Consider the following 15,049-nt stretch of genomic DNA (forward strand, 5'->3'; position numbering starts at 1 on the left):
TTTGGGTTGGGGCTAGGGTAGACTTGGGCCCGTTCAAAATGAGCCCCAGTCTGCTGAAAGTGGCGCGTGCCAATGCCACATGCTCTTGCATTTGTACTCAAGAATCACCCTTGATGAACCAGTCACCCAGGTATGGGAAAACCTGTACCCTGCATTTGCAAAGGAAGGCTGCCACAACTGCCATGCACTTTGTGATCATGCGAGGGGCCACTGAAAGCCCAAACAGGAGTACAGTGAACTGATAGTGTTGGCTGCTGACCACGAATCTCAAGAATCATCTGCACGCCGGAATAATCAATATATGGAAGTACGCGTCTTTCAGTTCCAGGGCAGTGTACCGGTCCCCTGGATCCAGGGAAGGAATGATGGTGGCCAGAGAGACCATACAAAACTTGAGTTTTCTTATAAACGTGTTGAGACTTCACAGATCCAGGCTATACCTGAGCCCCCCTTTGGCCTTTGGGATGAGGAAATATTGGGAGTAGAATCCCTTACCCCTGAAATCCTGAGGAACCTCCTCTATCACCCCTAGAGCGAGGAGCGATTGCACCTCCTGTAGAAGGAGCTGCTCATGAGAAGGGTCCCTGAAGAGGGACGGGGAAGATGGGTGGGAAGGCACAGAATTGGATAGAATATCCCATCCCCACCATGCTCAGGATCCAGTGATCTGAAGTAATTTGGGCCTAGGCATGGTAGAAGTTGGACAGACAATTCAGAATGGGAGGGAAAGGATTTGAGACTTGGGCTGGACTTGGGCTGGTGCTCCATCCTCGGGCGCATGTTCAAAAGTTTGCTTTCGAGCCAAGGGGGCTGCATGGAGGTGCCCTGGCCTTGGCCGGAGGAGAACTGTGGAGGTCGCCTCCTGTTGTTTCTGCCCCTCCGTCGACTATAGTCCTGCCTAAGGGGTCCTGGATAGAAGCGTAAGGGGGACTGGGGTTTGAAGGGCTTTCTCTGAGGTGCTGGCATGTGAATTCCCAGAGATTTGAGGGTTGTTCGTGAGATCTTGAGACTATACAGTCTCGAGTCCATCTTGTCAGTGAACAGTCCTGCAGCAAATGAAAGGTCCTGTATTGTATTCTGGACCTCTGCTGGGAGTCCCCAGACTTGTAGCCATGAGCTACACCTCACTGTAATGGCCCTAGCCATAGTCTGCTTCACTGACTCGGCGGAGTCCAAAGCAGCTTGGAGGGAGGTTCTAGCCACCACTCTGCCCACCTTTAGGACTGCAACAAATACCTGTTGTGACTCCAAAGGGAGCAGTTCCTGAAACTTGGAAAGGGTGTTCCAAGAATTGTATGTGTAGCAGCTAAGTACCATCTGCTGGTTGGAAATTCAAAGCCGGAGTCCCTGGTCAAGTATACCTTTTGACTGAAGAGGTCCAACTTCTTGGCGTCCTTGTTTTGTGAGGGCAGGCCCCAATTCCCCTGCCACTCCCTGCGGTTTGCTGCATCCACCACCAGGGTCCCCGAGCCTGACTAGGGAGAGGCAGACCCTTAGGGTGCCAGGGAGTGGTACCAAGGCCATGAGGAACGGCCTCGAATCATGGTAGGCTTGCCCTGGTGCCAGATAGATGGTACTGCCATTGGTGCCACCATTCATGCTTGAAGTGGTGTCTGCACCTGAACCGTTGCCTGGGAATGCGAGGCGGGGGACTGTGCCATCATTTCAATCAAGTCCCGCATGGCCTTGAAAGTATCTGGTGTGGAGGGAAGGTCTGGGTCCTCCTCCAACACCTCCTGGACCGAGGAGTCCATCGACACCAGACTCAACAGACCTCCCCTCGAGGCCGGAGTCAACTGTGTTGGGACCGATGGACCAGCCTTCTGGTGTCCTGGCATGGGACGCATCACACTGGTGTCCTATGTGCTCTTCTTAACGGGGGAACAGCCCCCCTCTGCCTTTTTCTTCTTATGTAGCACCAGGGATTGTGATCAGTGTTGCTCCAATGAGCCGGACTTCCACGCCGGGGAGCGGTGCCCATGCTCCTTATGTGAGTCCTTCCTCGTTGCCAAGGTGTTACGCACCAAGGCCGGTGCGCTCTGCACTGAGGCTGCCGGTGCTGCTTTGTGTGCCAGTTGAGGCTGGAGAGCAGACTCTATTAAAAGGAGCTTCGGCCGATAGTCTCTCTCTCTTTTGGTTCTGGGCTTGAAGCATCTGCAAATACTACACTTGTCCTGCAAATGTCCCTTTCCAGGCACTTCAGACAAGCAGCGGGCAGGTCCTTTCTGGGCATAGACTTACGGCACTTATCACACGGCTTGAATCCCTGGGGCCAAGCCCTGGCCTGCCCTAGATGGGGAAAAACTTAAACTTACTCACTAACTAAGAAACTTACCAACTACTATGATAACAATTAACAACTATGTGCAGGAAAAAAAACACTAGGAAAGCACTTGCTAAAGCAAGAGACAAGTTGCTCCAATGACTGTTACTGGTGGTAAGAAGGAACTGAGCAGATGGCGGGTCGGCAAGGGACTATATATACCGCCTTGAAGGTAGCAGTCCAGAGAGCTCCAGAGCCTACCCAACGGGTAGCCGGCTAGGGTGAAACCTTCCGAAGATTGTGCACACGGCGCGCACGCACACCTATTGGAATGGACATGAGCAAGAACTCAAAGAAGAACATTTGTTTCTAAAATGAACAATGCTGTTAGGGCAAAGCAGTGTCATTGTATCAGCTCTGAGGTAAGGCTTCAGTTGTTGAATTGCATTACTTGAAAAGCATCCACCATTCAGCTTTATTTAAAGGTCTTTCCAATTAACCAAACAGCTGTGTTTGGGATTACAGAAACAACCACAGATCTCCTCAGAGCCATAAATCAGGCATTAGACACTCAAAGATTTTCACCTCTCTTTAGATCAAGATGTTCTGAGGTTCTCCTAGCCAGCCTGCAGGACACAGTGTCCCATTTTATGAAGTTAAACTACTTTAGTCTGTGACCTTTAAGATTAGCAGTTTGGGGAATTTCCTCTATTGCATCTTGTTTCATTCATTGTCCAATTCAACCAATTGTTTTTAAACAGCTATGTTTGTGAAATGTGCTTTGCAGAGCTTGAAAAAAAGAAAAGAAATTAATGTTGAGAAAGGCTCCTTATTTATACTGCGAGGCTGTGCATGATAATTGCATAATATGATATCAGAAGAAACAAATCGCACAAGCAATAAACATATGGAGACAAGTGTAAATGCTGTGTAGAAGTGGGAAAGATTGTACCATTTCAGAGAAATTGTGGATCTACATTTTGGAAGGAAAAAAATCAGATTAGAATTAGAATTTTTTTCTAGAGAAAATATGAACAAAGAAATATTGAATCTTGATTCATTTCAGTGTTTGTTAAGATATTTAAAGATCTGATAACGTACATTAAAAAAACATGTACACTATACAATTCAATCAGAAAAGATGTCACCCAGAGCCAGGGCAGCACATGGAATTGTGCAAACAATTAATAGATTGTTTGTGTTCTGTTTACACTATTATATGAATCAGTGCACTCAATGATGGACAATGTTAGACAATAAAATACAGAGCACACCCATCTACTTGTGAAAACACATATGACAAAGACAAATCATTGAACAGAAGTGGCTTAAAGGTTACACAAAAAGGAAGAAATCCTGTGCCAGCTCCTATAATGCCAACACATACAGAACTGCTGTTGAAATTAATGATGGAGATGATGGTTAAGGCCAGAGGTGGGCAAAGTACGGCCCGTGGGACCCTCCTGCCTGGCCCCTGAGTTCCCGGCCAGGGAGGCTACCCCTGACCCCCTCCCCTGCAGTTTCCCTTGCCCTGCAGCACAGCCTCAGCTCACTCCGCCGCCAGCATAATGTTCTGGGCAGTGGGGCTGCGAGCTCCTGGGGCAGCACAGCTGCAGAGCCTGGCCTGACCCAGTGCCCTGTGCTGCGTGGTGGCGATGGCGGTGGCAGCAGTGTGGCGTGGCTCCAGCCGGGCGACGCAGCTGTAGTGCCGCCAGCCACTGGTGCTCCACGCAACATGGTAAGGGGGCAGGGAGCAGGGGGGGTTGGATAAAGGGCAGGGGAGTTCGGGGTGATGGTCAGGGGGCTGGGATGTGGATAGGGGTCTGGCCGGTCAGACAGCGGTGAACAGGAGAGTTGAATAGGGGCAGGGGTCCTGGGGGCCCATCAGGAATGAGAAGAGGGGTTGAATGGGACAGTGGGGGGTAGGCAGGGGAAGTGGTTCTGAAGGCAGTCAGGGGACAGGGAGAAGAGGTGGTTGCATGGGGCGGGGGTTCCTGGGGGGCAGTCAGGAAGGAGGGGAGGGTTGGATGGGCTCGTGGGGGGCAGTCAGGGGCAGGGGTTCTGGACACAATTAGGGGACAGGGAGAAGGGGTAGTTGGATGGGGCAAGGGTGCTGGGGGTGGGCCATCAGGAACAAGAGGAGGGGTTGGATGAGGCAGCGGGGGGCAGTCAGGGGTGGGAGTCCCAGGGGTAAGGGGACAGGGAGTGGGGGGGGCATCAGGTAACTGGAGGGGTTGGATGGGACAGGAGTCCCGGGGGGGCAGATAGGGGGTGGGAGCTGGGCCACGACTCCCTCCCCTAACTGGCCCGCCATACAATTTCTGAAACCTGATGTGGCCCTCAGGCCAAAAAGTTTGCCTGCCCCTGGTTAAGGCACCAGTCTGGCACTCAGGAAAGCATGGTTCAATTCCCTGTTCTACCACATTCTGACTGTAGCCAAGTCATCATTTCTTTGTGCCTCAGACCCTCATTAGTAAAAAGTGTGTGTGTGTATGTTGTCTATTTGGAGTTGGGTTTTCAAAAGCACGCTACATTTGTTTACTTCTGCTTCTATTGAAGTCAGTAGAGTTTTACCATTGACTTCAATGGGAGCAGAGTTAGAGGAATGCTGATCACTTTTGAAAATTCCATCCATATATAGTAAGCTCTTTGGGGCAGGGGCGTCTTTACTAGGTGAATGTACAGCACCTAGCACAGAGAGGCCTAGATCTCAAATGGGGTCTCTAGGCACTGTTGTAATACAAACACTAAGTAATACTATATGGGGAGGCTATATAGGACCATGTCTTCTCTCACAGTAGGCTGCAGACCTGCTGGATTATAATGAATCAATAATGTGTGTATGCTTTGTAGGGGATATATGTTTGCCTCTTTATTATTAAGGATCCTGTAGTAGAGGTTTACTTAGAACTGCCTAGCAGCAGCTCTGAGTCATGTTGGGGCCAGTATTGGCCTTCAGAAACAGGTAGAACCATGCAGATCGCTAATGCGGAGAGAACCTGCCCTAAATCCACAAGTTAGAGGGGTTACTTACACAGGCAAATCTCCCATCTAGCTTGGATGACACCGATATGTGTGAGCAATGATATTCGTTATGCAATGGGACAGCCTTTTGGCAGATATTGTAAGAATGCACAAGGCCAAAGCAGAGAGGGATTAACAGAGAAGGGCAGAGAATTGGTCCTGAACAATTAACACAAGTTCATAAACAGAAAACATCTACAATATTTCTAAGGAGACACCTGCACATGTTGCAAATTAGTCAAATGTATAGGGCAGAAAATGCCAGGATTCACTGATCTTAACAGGACTTAATTGCTACATAACTAATATACTAACTGAATAATATTTTAAATTAAAAAAAAAACCTTCTCTCTGCACTCCTTTCACAGGCAAAAGTCCTAGTCCAGTTAACAGAAGTTTTGCCTGAGTAAACAGTATACAGCAGGCTGCTTGGAGAGAGAATGAAAATTTTCAAATATACATGCTTAGCAGGCTGAACACACAAAAAGTTGTACTGTATTCCCTTTTCCTCATTTTCTTTAATGGCTCCTAGTGACATAGCTCCTAGACCTCAACAATTGCCATCTTCTTGATCTATTAAGATTTCCCAGGATGCACTAGGCCAGAGATTTCAGTAACACCACCGATCGATGCTGCAAAGGGTTTGGCAACAGGTAAAAGATGCATCAGTTCTTAGTCATAGATTCAAAGATTCCAAGGCTGGAAGGGACCATTGTAATCATCTGGTCTGATCTCCTGTACAACCCAGGCCATAGAACTTTCCACAAATAATTCCTAGAGCAGAACTTTTCGGAAAAAAAACATTCAATCTTCATTTAAAAATGGTCAGTGATGGAGAATCCACTAAGACTTTTGGTAAATTATTCCAGTGATTAATTACTCTCACTGTTGAAACAGTGAGTCAGTATGGTGCACTCCTCTACAATCATCCCTTTATTAAAAATACTGTTACTCACAAATGTGTTAAGGAAACAAAAGTAATAGTTTTAAAAGGTGATGAAATTCTAATTGATTAAGTCTAGGTGACAATTCTGCTGCTCAGGGTAAGGTTGGGATATTTCTCTAACCCTCCCTCAAATATTGATTCAGCCAAAACATCAAACATGAATTTTTATCTTGTTACATTTACATTTTTCTTGGACATACCCACTCACATACCTAATGCAAAAAAAATCTTATTTTTCCATTTATGTCCCTATAACATATCTCATCTATTGATGGGACATAGATTCACAATTTTTATTGTATATTTTGACTATACAATATATGACATTATAGTGAGAGCAATGTCCAGTGCACAGTCATTCACTGTATTCTCAGGTTGATTTTTATACACTAGTCAGATGCAGCTGTGCTTATGGTCCCACAGGGAGTACATCTAGTATTCTTTTCCCTTCAGTAGTGCCATAAATACAGCTACAAGCAAAGTACTGCACATAAAGTAACTATGTCATTTTAGTAAGGAGTGAATAATGCCACAGATTTTAGTTGTCTCGATTCATTCTATTTTATAGCATGTTGAACAAAGGGAGGTTATATTTTGAAATAGTCCATTGTGTTTTTCTTTCTTCAGATAGGGCAATTCCTTCATGGGAGAATTTCCCATATGGCAGTTTTGTGAACCATCTGGTTATGGAGGGGGATCTATAGACTTTTCCACTATGCTACAGTCTGAGTTGCAATTAGGAAGAATTGTAATGGCAGTGGCAACTTACCTCTGACTTCCTCTCTGCATACTCCCATCAAAGCTCATGGTATGTTAAAACAAATGGTGTCCCTAAATCTTGTGGGCATGCATGTGGACCAGCTTGGACTTTGCAATTTCATGTATTTATGCTCATTCCATACATTGCAGCCTTACTAATGTTGTCACAACAGGCATATTTCATTTTTTGTAGTCTTGATGAGGTCAGATAAAATCTAGACAATACAGTGTTGGACAGAAAACTAGGAACAGAGAGTAAATCACAAATTCTTTCCATTCTTCAACTAAATTTCAACATTTTCTGACTAGCTCTAATGTAGTACTTGATCTAGTGGACCAGAGTCAACTCCAGTGAAGTGAACAGCACAATATTACACCAGTGACACAACTAACCCAGCTTGTACCTATAAACACTTTGAGGTCTTCCAAAAGGATCTTATCGTTCCACTTATGTCTTCAAGACTCAAATGCTGTAGAACAATTGCAGATTGCATTGTGAAATATGGCTGACATGAAGAAATTGAGAGCCCTCTCTATGCCCTACAAGCCAGATTGTGACACTCTTATCTACACAGAATAGTACTTTACCCCTTGAATAGTCCCAGTGATGTCATTGGGACTACTTAATGAGAATAAGGTATCACAGTCTGGTCCTAAATGTCAGTGTCAGCAACCAAGAGGATGGAAAGGTAACAGTTTCTAATGCATCAGAAGTTGCAGCTGTAGCATGGGCAGGTTGTGGGTAAGGAGTTCTCCTGCCCTTGTTCCAGTTCCAGTTCCAGTGCAGTATGTCTGACAGAAGTGTGTTTTTGTGCTGAATCTTGTGTAAAATATTCATTGTGTGTTGAGGTGCACCTAATTCCCTTTTCTTGTTGGAATCAGGGTTTCTTCCTGCTTGTATTTCAAATCTGGGCTCAAGTATTATGTACACAGTGAATCAGACCTTCACCTCTATATGTCATTACAGACAGTATATTTCAAATGGGTATCTCTAAAACCAATTCCAGTCACTGGGGGTGGGGAGGCAGGTAAGGGGGAGGGAGGCTATGTCAATCAATTGGGGTAGAATCTGCTCTCTGTTACACCAGTTTAAATCTTGAGGAACTCCATTAAAGGGTGCAGAACTAGGACAGAAAGAGACAGAAGCAAGCTGGCTGTTATGTGCTGTGTTGACCATTTACTAGAAGCATTAGGCCAAATTCTGCCCTAACTTGTAGCCCTTTAGGTCTCTCTCTCCCACCCATTTTATTTTCCCAAAAGCCTATTTCTCATTTTGAAAACTTGGTTTGCAAGCACATTTAAAAGTTTCACTTATTAAAATGTAATGAAATGAGATTTCCCTTTCTAGTCCCTAATCTGAAATCCACATTTATCTGTTTCTTTAAGCAACAGTATTTTGGCAATTGAAAAGTCTCAAAAACTCAACAAAACCCCTTATAAGGCAATCTGGATTTAGCAAGAAAGCTTTGTCGACTCTGGCTCAGCAGAGTTAGTTATCCTGGTTAATTGGATCAATGGTGACAGCTGTAATTACCAGAGATGAGATTGCCTGTACTGTAATTACACTTCAATCTTCAGTGTCAGCTGGACTGTAGAATACATACTATAGATTCTCCCAATTAGAAACAGGTTAAAGAGAGCATGATATTTCTGTGATAATCATGTTTGTTATTGTATAGAATAAAAATATATGGCAGCAGCTAAAAGAATTGTTAATCTGAAGCAGCTTTGCTGATTCAAAGGCATTAATCCACAAAGCTTTACTGCTACGTGGTTTCTGAAGATAACCGCAGTACAGAGGAACTGAAGTTTTTCACCTAAATAGTTGCTAGCTATTCAGCACATTGCAACTCCCAGGTGTTTGCACTGATATTCTTGGATATAGCATTATGACATATCAGTGTTTATAGAATAAAGAACATCTGCTTTTAAAAACACACATTAAATATAGGACTAATTTGATTGACTTTAAATGTTTTTAGGTCCATCATATTAAAGCTTATGCTAATGTGTGAAACCTGCTCAAAAAACAAGCAATGAAATATGAAAAGCATTAGTGTTTGGCATTTGCTCTAGGTTTGCAAGACATTAACCATTAATATAATTTAAAGTATAAAGGGTGCATTTCAAAAGCTTGAAGTGACATATGCTTTCCTACAACTGTATGGTTTAAATATTTATCATCAAAACTACTGCAACTACTAAAGACAACATACAGTGCTATTTCACAGGAAAATTGAAACACACTACAATCAGTTACAAGTATTTCTGGGTTTTCTGAGGGGGAGGAATTATATATTTCTATGATTCATTTTTTAGAGTTCTATTGCTGACTTCAACCCACCCCTACATATATCTCAACGTATTTCAGTTCCCAATAAGGGAATTGTATGTGCTCTTTCTGCAAGGCCTGGCACATGCACAATTATTGCTTGTTTTTCAGTCTACTGATTGAGAAAAATTAATTAATCTTATCTGAGGAAAAAGAAAAAAAAAGAGAGAGAGAGATGGAATATCTTTTTTGGACCTAAAATGTTAATCTATTTTCTGATATACCAAAGACTAAAAAGCCTCAATGAAATATACCCCTGTGCACCCTATAAGTTGCATGAATGCAATGGAACACAAAACAGGATTTAAGTGGTGCATAGACCTCTACACCAGGTGAATTTTTCCCTTATGAGGAAAGTTCCTGTCTTTTGTTTTTAAACCTTGAGTTTTGTTTCCATACAGAGATCACATTCACCACAGTAAGTGCAAGACGGATCTTGCCCTATAAATCTGCACAAGGAAGTATGGGGGTGTAAGGCATCTCCTTTTGTCACTGAGTGGGCTATCTACATCCTGGGTTATAATGTGGGGAGAAGGAGCAAACTTTGCAGGACTGCCACCTTTCTCCCTGCACAGAGATGGGGAGTAGTGGGAAGGGGACAGGAGTAGGGTGACTCTTGATTCCATCTTGTGTGTGTCCTGAGTGGAGAGAAAAGTAATCTGTGCCACATAATGGGCTGGTGCACATTGCTTCCTAGCTGGAGGGAGGAGGGACTCAGGGACTGAATTTTGCTCTTTATATAAGCTTTTGGCCCCTGGTCTGCTGCTGGGGCACTGCAACTATGCACTGCCCCTTCTTTGAGGCTAGTGGTAAATCCACAACTTACCCTTAAGATGGGGAAGAAATACATTTTTTTTCATTTTGATGAATTTTTCTAGTCAATTGACTTCTACAGAAAATAGCAAATTAGGGAGTGAAGATAACTGTACCTCGCTTGAACCTTAATTTACACCCGAATACATTTACAATACTATCAAGATTTATGACAACAATTCTCACCATAATTTGTCTTTTTTTTAAGTTTTAAATTGACATTAAAACTGAAATGTTTGTTTTGTTAAATTCTAGAATTTTTCTTAATTATACTAGTTTTCTTTCTCTCTTTCCTTCTCCCGCACAGTACATATCTCACCTTTTCCTTCCAACAGTCTCAATGTAATCTCAAGGATTTTGGCGGTCTATCTAATTTCAAGGCTCCAAATGATTTTATTTTCTATGATATTGTTATTGAATTTTATCTGAAATGCATGCCTTGATTTTCAATATCCAATAAGATATTAAAACTCTAGTGCAAGTACTAATTGCTACAATATGTAGTTCTTTTTGTCAGGTTAAAAATGAGATGATGATTATTATTATTACTCTTTTTAGAAAAAATTAGTTTTGCATTTGAAAATGAGGCTTATCAGGCTCTGAACAAGGAAATTACTTAAGCACATGCTTAATTTTACTCATGTGAGGATTGCCTTTGAGGTCAATAGAACTACATGTTTAAAGTTAAGCATGTGCTGACTGCCTTGCTAGTCTGAAGCCTCAGAAATTTCCAGAGATTTAATATTATATTTGCACACCAGATGCTGCCCATTTTGGACAACTTTTTATTTAATAACAACTAAGTAAAGTGTCCTTTGTTCATACTTCAGCTTTCACATAGTGACAATCAAATAGTTGCTGAAAATGTTTTGATCTCACATGCTGAGGCTGAACAACCTTGTTAACTGGGCAATCCTACTGGAGCAGTGTCTGAAATGCATTGCAAACTATAATTAAAATATGACAATACAGTGGTATGTGGAGGCAATCTACTTTTTTTTTTTTTAAGTCTCAAGAATAGACTTTCTTGAAAGTGTAATGCTGTACTACAGAGACATAAAACCCCCCAACCATTGTCATGTGATCTAGCTACCCAGATTAGCAACTCTCAGTTTTATTAAAGGATTAATCAGACTGGAAAACCAAAGATAAAAACTGTCTCTCTCTTGTTAAAGATCTGAGTATTCAGCCACTACATTTCATTTTATGTAGGGTCTTCCCAGTTCACAAACACAAACAGAAAAAAGTAACTTTTGGGGACTCGAGAATGCTCACACTAATGCACGGAGAAGAGACCTTGTTTGTCACAGCAGAAATACATACACAGCTGATACAAGTGTCTTGACCTCAGTGATCCAAGGTAATGAATATTAAAGCAATGCTTACCTTTCTCAGGGGGCTGTCTCTTCAGTAATAAAACTAGTGGGAAAAAACAAAAGAGGGAAACAAGTCAGTTCACGTAAGTATATTTGTTGTGAAAATGCATTTGTGTTGACTTTGCCATGAAACTTTTAGCTTAGTTACAATTGAATTAATCCGTTAAATTTTTCCAACTAATTCAGTAGGTAGTTTTCCTCAGCTACTTTTTAAAGTATTTGTTCAAACACCCAAAAAAGTTTGCTGTTAGTAACTTACTGAGTTTGCAGAGCACATTCCTTATTTTCAACTCACTCAGCAAGCTTAGAACAAAGCACATAGATGAATGGGCTATTTTGATGCTATTAAATGTATATATAGACATCCTTACTAAACTTTTGGAATTGGTATAGAAACATTTAGTTTAGAAATAACACTGAGATGATCAGTGTTGCAGGAGCCTTAGTTACTGTCAAAATGTGTACATATTTTCCTGAGATCCTGTTTTTGGCCTGAAGACTTTCTTTCCTTCTTTCTTTGTCCAAAGAAGAAATGTTTTTGCACAATTAAAAAAAGATATTCCTTTATAGAAAACAACACAATGTGACTTAAAAAGTAAAAAGTGTTGCCATCAAAACTATTTTAACATTGGATATACCAGAAAGTATTAAAATAGTTTGGAGTCTTTTAAAGTCATAAAGTGGATACATTTTATTCAGAATATCTTCTCCTACGAGGCCACAGTGATGCCTCTGTAGATATTATTGTTTCAAATTCAATATGTATTAGCATTCACAGGATAAATTTACCTCAAAAACTGAAAAGCATGGAAGTGTGTTAAAATCCTTTTACTTAAAAATAAAGAATGAGTTTTAAGTTACTCAGAATTACCCTGTTTTTGTTAGCTCTGTGCTTTGTATTTCATGTTCTGCTACTGAAAACACAAAACTTTCAATAAAATATATTAAATATAATCAGAGCATTAAAGTGACCAAATTTTTTATCATCATGTACATATAGATAAACTTCTTTGTGCAGATTAGGAGAGTTTCCATGAATGCTAATGAACTACAGTTGTCTCTTAATAAAACAGCAACATGTACCAGAAACAGGAAAAAGTGTTTCTTTTTGCAGTTTGAACTTTAAAGTAATCTCTCAATTTTCAGGTGATAGCTTTTAGAATTAACCTTGTATTCAATGAGGACAATTCCCTTTAGCATTATCTGCACTGAGGCTGAATCATCTTTATAGTTTAACTTTTATGTATGTATGATAAAACGTCCTAACCCCCAAACCTTTGATACTTTTAGTCTGAACATTTGAAAAGTCTCCCTTTTTAAAAATCAAAACTGAAAGGCACAAGTAAAATTCTTTTCTTATAGATTAAATTTTGCCTGCATAGTCCTGGAACACAGATAATTTGATGTACTTTGAATCCAGACTATACAAAGAACCAGTCCATCTACCAGCTTACCTACCCAAGAGCTTAGTGTAGTGTAATCAGAAGGACACACCAACCTTTCCATGAGCTATAAGATGAAGAGTCCAAGTTTCAATTATTCATTACATGGATATATCTTGGGAGATTAGTACTCATCACCATAACTTGTCACAAAATTGTCTAAACAAAATTTATTGCCACAGCTAATGCTATTCTCTTAAAGCACACACAAAAAATTATGACATGCCATATGGTTACGTTCAATAATAATAGAATGTAAGATTTTTACATAATGTCCATCTGATTTTCCTCTCACTTACACCAGGAATAACTTCACTAAAGCCAATGGCATTGCACCGGTGTAAAACTGGTGCAAATGGGAGGAGAATCAGACCCCTTATAGCCAGCATAGAAGGCAGTATCCCGCATCTATAGGTATACACAAAATGTAAAACGTCCAGTATCCCACATCTATAGGTATACACAAAATGTAAAACCTGACAGACAAAAATCTATGTATGTTTTCATAGAATTATCCCTCCTTTTACTGAATTTATACTCATGCATTGTATAAAAAAAATCTGCTTAGATTAAGAATTACTATTCTAACTGGTTGATTTACAGAGAGTCCTATGCTGTAATTAGTATCTAAATATTGTGTAATTAAAGGGCTGTCAGATATATCCTCCACTAACACAGAGAGGGAAATCTACAGTTTTAAAATTGACAGTGGAAAGTATTTACAAATGCAGACATGAGAGGGTTTTTAAAAAGAGCTGGAAACACGGGTTTATAAAACTCATAGGCCAAATCCTTTTCCCCTGAGTTATATTTAAGTAAATGGGGGCTATTAGTGTGAATAAGGGGAGCAAAATTTGCTCCCCATAGTTACACTTCAGATTACTGGATGTTATTATGTGCATTCTCCTCAAACTGACAGCCAGCATGACCAATATACATGCCTGATTTCTGGCACTTATGCACTTTCACGTTAACTTCTCTGGGCAAATATCTTATGACGATGCAAAGTTATTCACAGTGTGAGCCACATAACAGACCTAGAGATTTTTGACTCAGGCAATCAGGATCTAGGTGCGAACAGAGCTGCTGGTAGATCTACCCAGATGAGTTCCACATTTCTTGGAGCCTTCTATGTACTCTGTACAGAGCAGGAAGATATTTAGGTAGAGAAATTTTGGCATCAGAAGAGAGCATGAAATCATACGGCAATTCAAGAGCTGGGCGCGTATGGAGGACAATCTGATTTTATTATCTTTGCATGTTACTATTGGAACCTTTTTAATATGCAGGCTACTGTAACTGCTTAGATTTCCATTGTTTGCCATAAGTTTTAAAGAGATACCAGAGGCTGTCTTCTACTTTAAGACATATAACTTTTCTCCTGCTGGCAAATGTTTCATTTACTTCTTAGGCCATGTCCACACTATCACTTATGACGGCAAAACTTCAGTTGCTGAGGGTGTGAAAAAGCATCCCCCTGAGCGACATAGGTTTCACCAGCATAAGTGGTAGTGAACCTCTTCCACTGACATAGTTACCACCGCTCATTGGAGAAGGTAATGATATCGATGGGAGAGCTCTCTCCTGTCAGCGTGCAGTGGCTACACAAGAAATCGTACAGCTGCGCAGCTGCATTGGTGCAGCTGCATTGGTGCAGCTGTGCCACTGCAAGGTCTCTAGCGTAAACATAGCTTAAGGTAGAGGACATCCTAAGTTGCAGGATCTGTGCTGAGCTGAGCCTTTGTCTGTCTCAGGATGCTGCTGAAATGTTACCCAAAGTGGGTACTAAGAATAAATCTCTGTCTGGTTCAGGAAATTTAACTTGTGCCTAGTTGGAGCATAGCCAATGAAGATGACAGAGAGGAAAAGCTTTCCATGCCTACCAGTTCTAAACTATTACTGTAGGAAGTGTGAAGGCCAGATTCTGATCTCGTTCGAGCTGCTACACCAGCATTAGTTCACTTCATTGGAGTTACTCCTGACTTATGATTGTGTAACTGAGATCAGAATCAAGGCCTGCTGACTCTTGCTTCAAGTCAGTTGAAGAAAGGGCCTTCATCTTGAACAGTGCTTAATCCTGGCTTCAACCCCCAA

General features: G+C 41.5%; 1 protein-coding gene across 5 annotated transcripts in view; it reads right to left on the reverse strand.

Moving 5' to 3' along the window:
* The window catches only part of SEMA6D (semaphorin 6D), a 658,493-nt gene that overhangs the window by 83,323 nt on the left and 560,121 nt on the right, over positions 1 to 15,049 (reverse strand). For 4 of the 5 annotated variants that reach the window (XM_030577939.1, XM_030577940.1, XM_030577941.1 and 1 more), the window contains one exon: positions 11,524 to 11,556. The gene's annotated coding sequence lies outside the window, so the exon portion shown is untranslated. Of the gene's footprint in view, positions 1 to 11,523; positions 11,557 to 12,971; positions 12,987 to 15,049 lie in introns of those variants that run through there. The other variant, XM_030577942.1, reaches the window with a different exon arrangement.

Source organism: Gopherus evgoodei, chromosome 10 (genome assembly GCF_007399415.2).
Source record: "Gopherus evgoodei ecotype Sinaloan lineage chromosome 10, rGopEvg1_v1.p, whole genome shotgun sequence".
Taxonomy (NCBI): domain Eukaryota; kingdom Metazoa; phylum Chordata; order Testudines; family Testudinidae; genus Gopherus; species Gopherus evgoodei.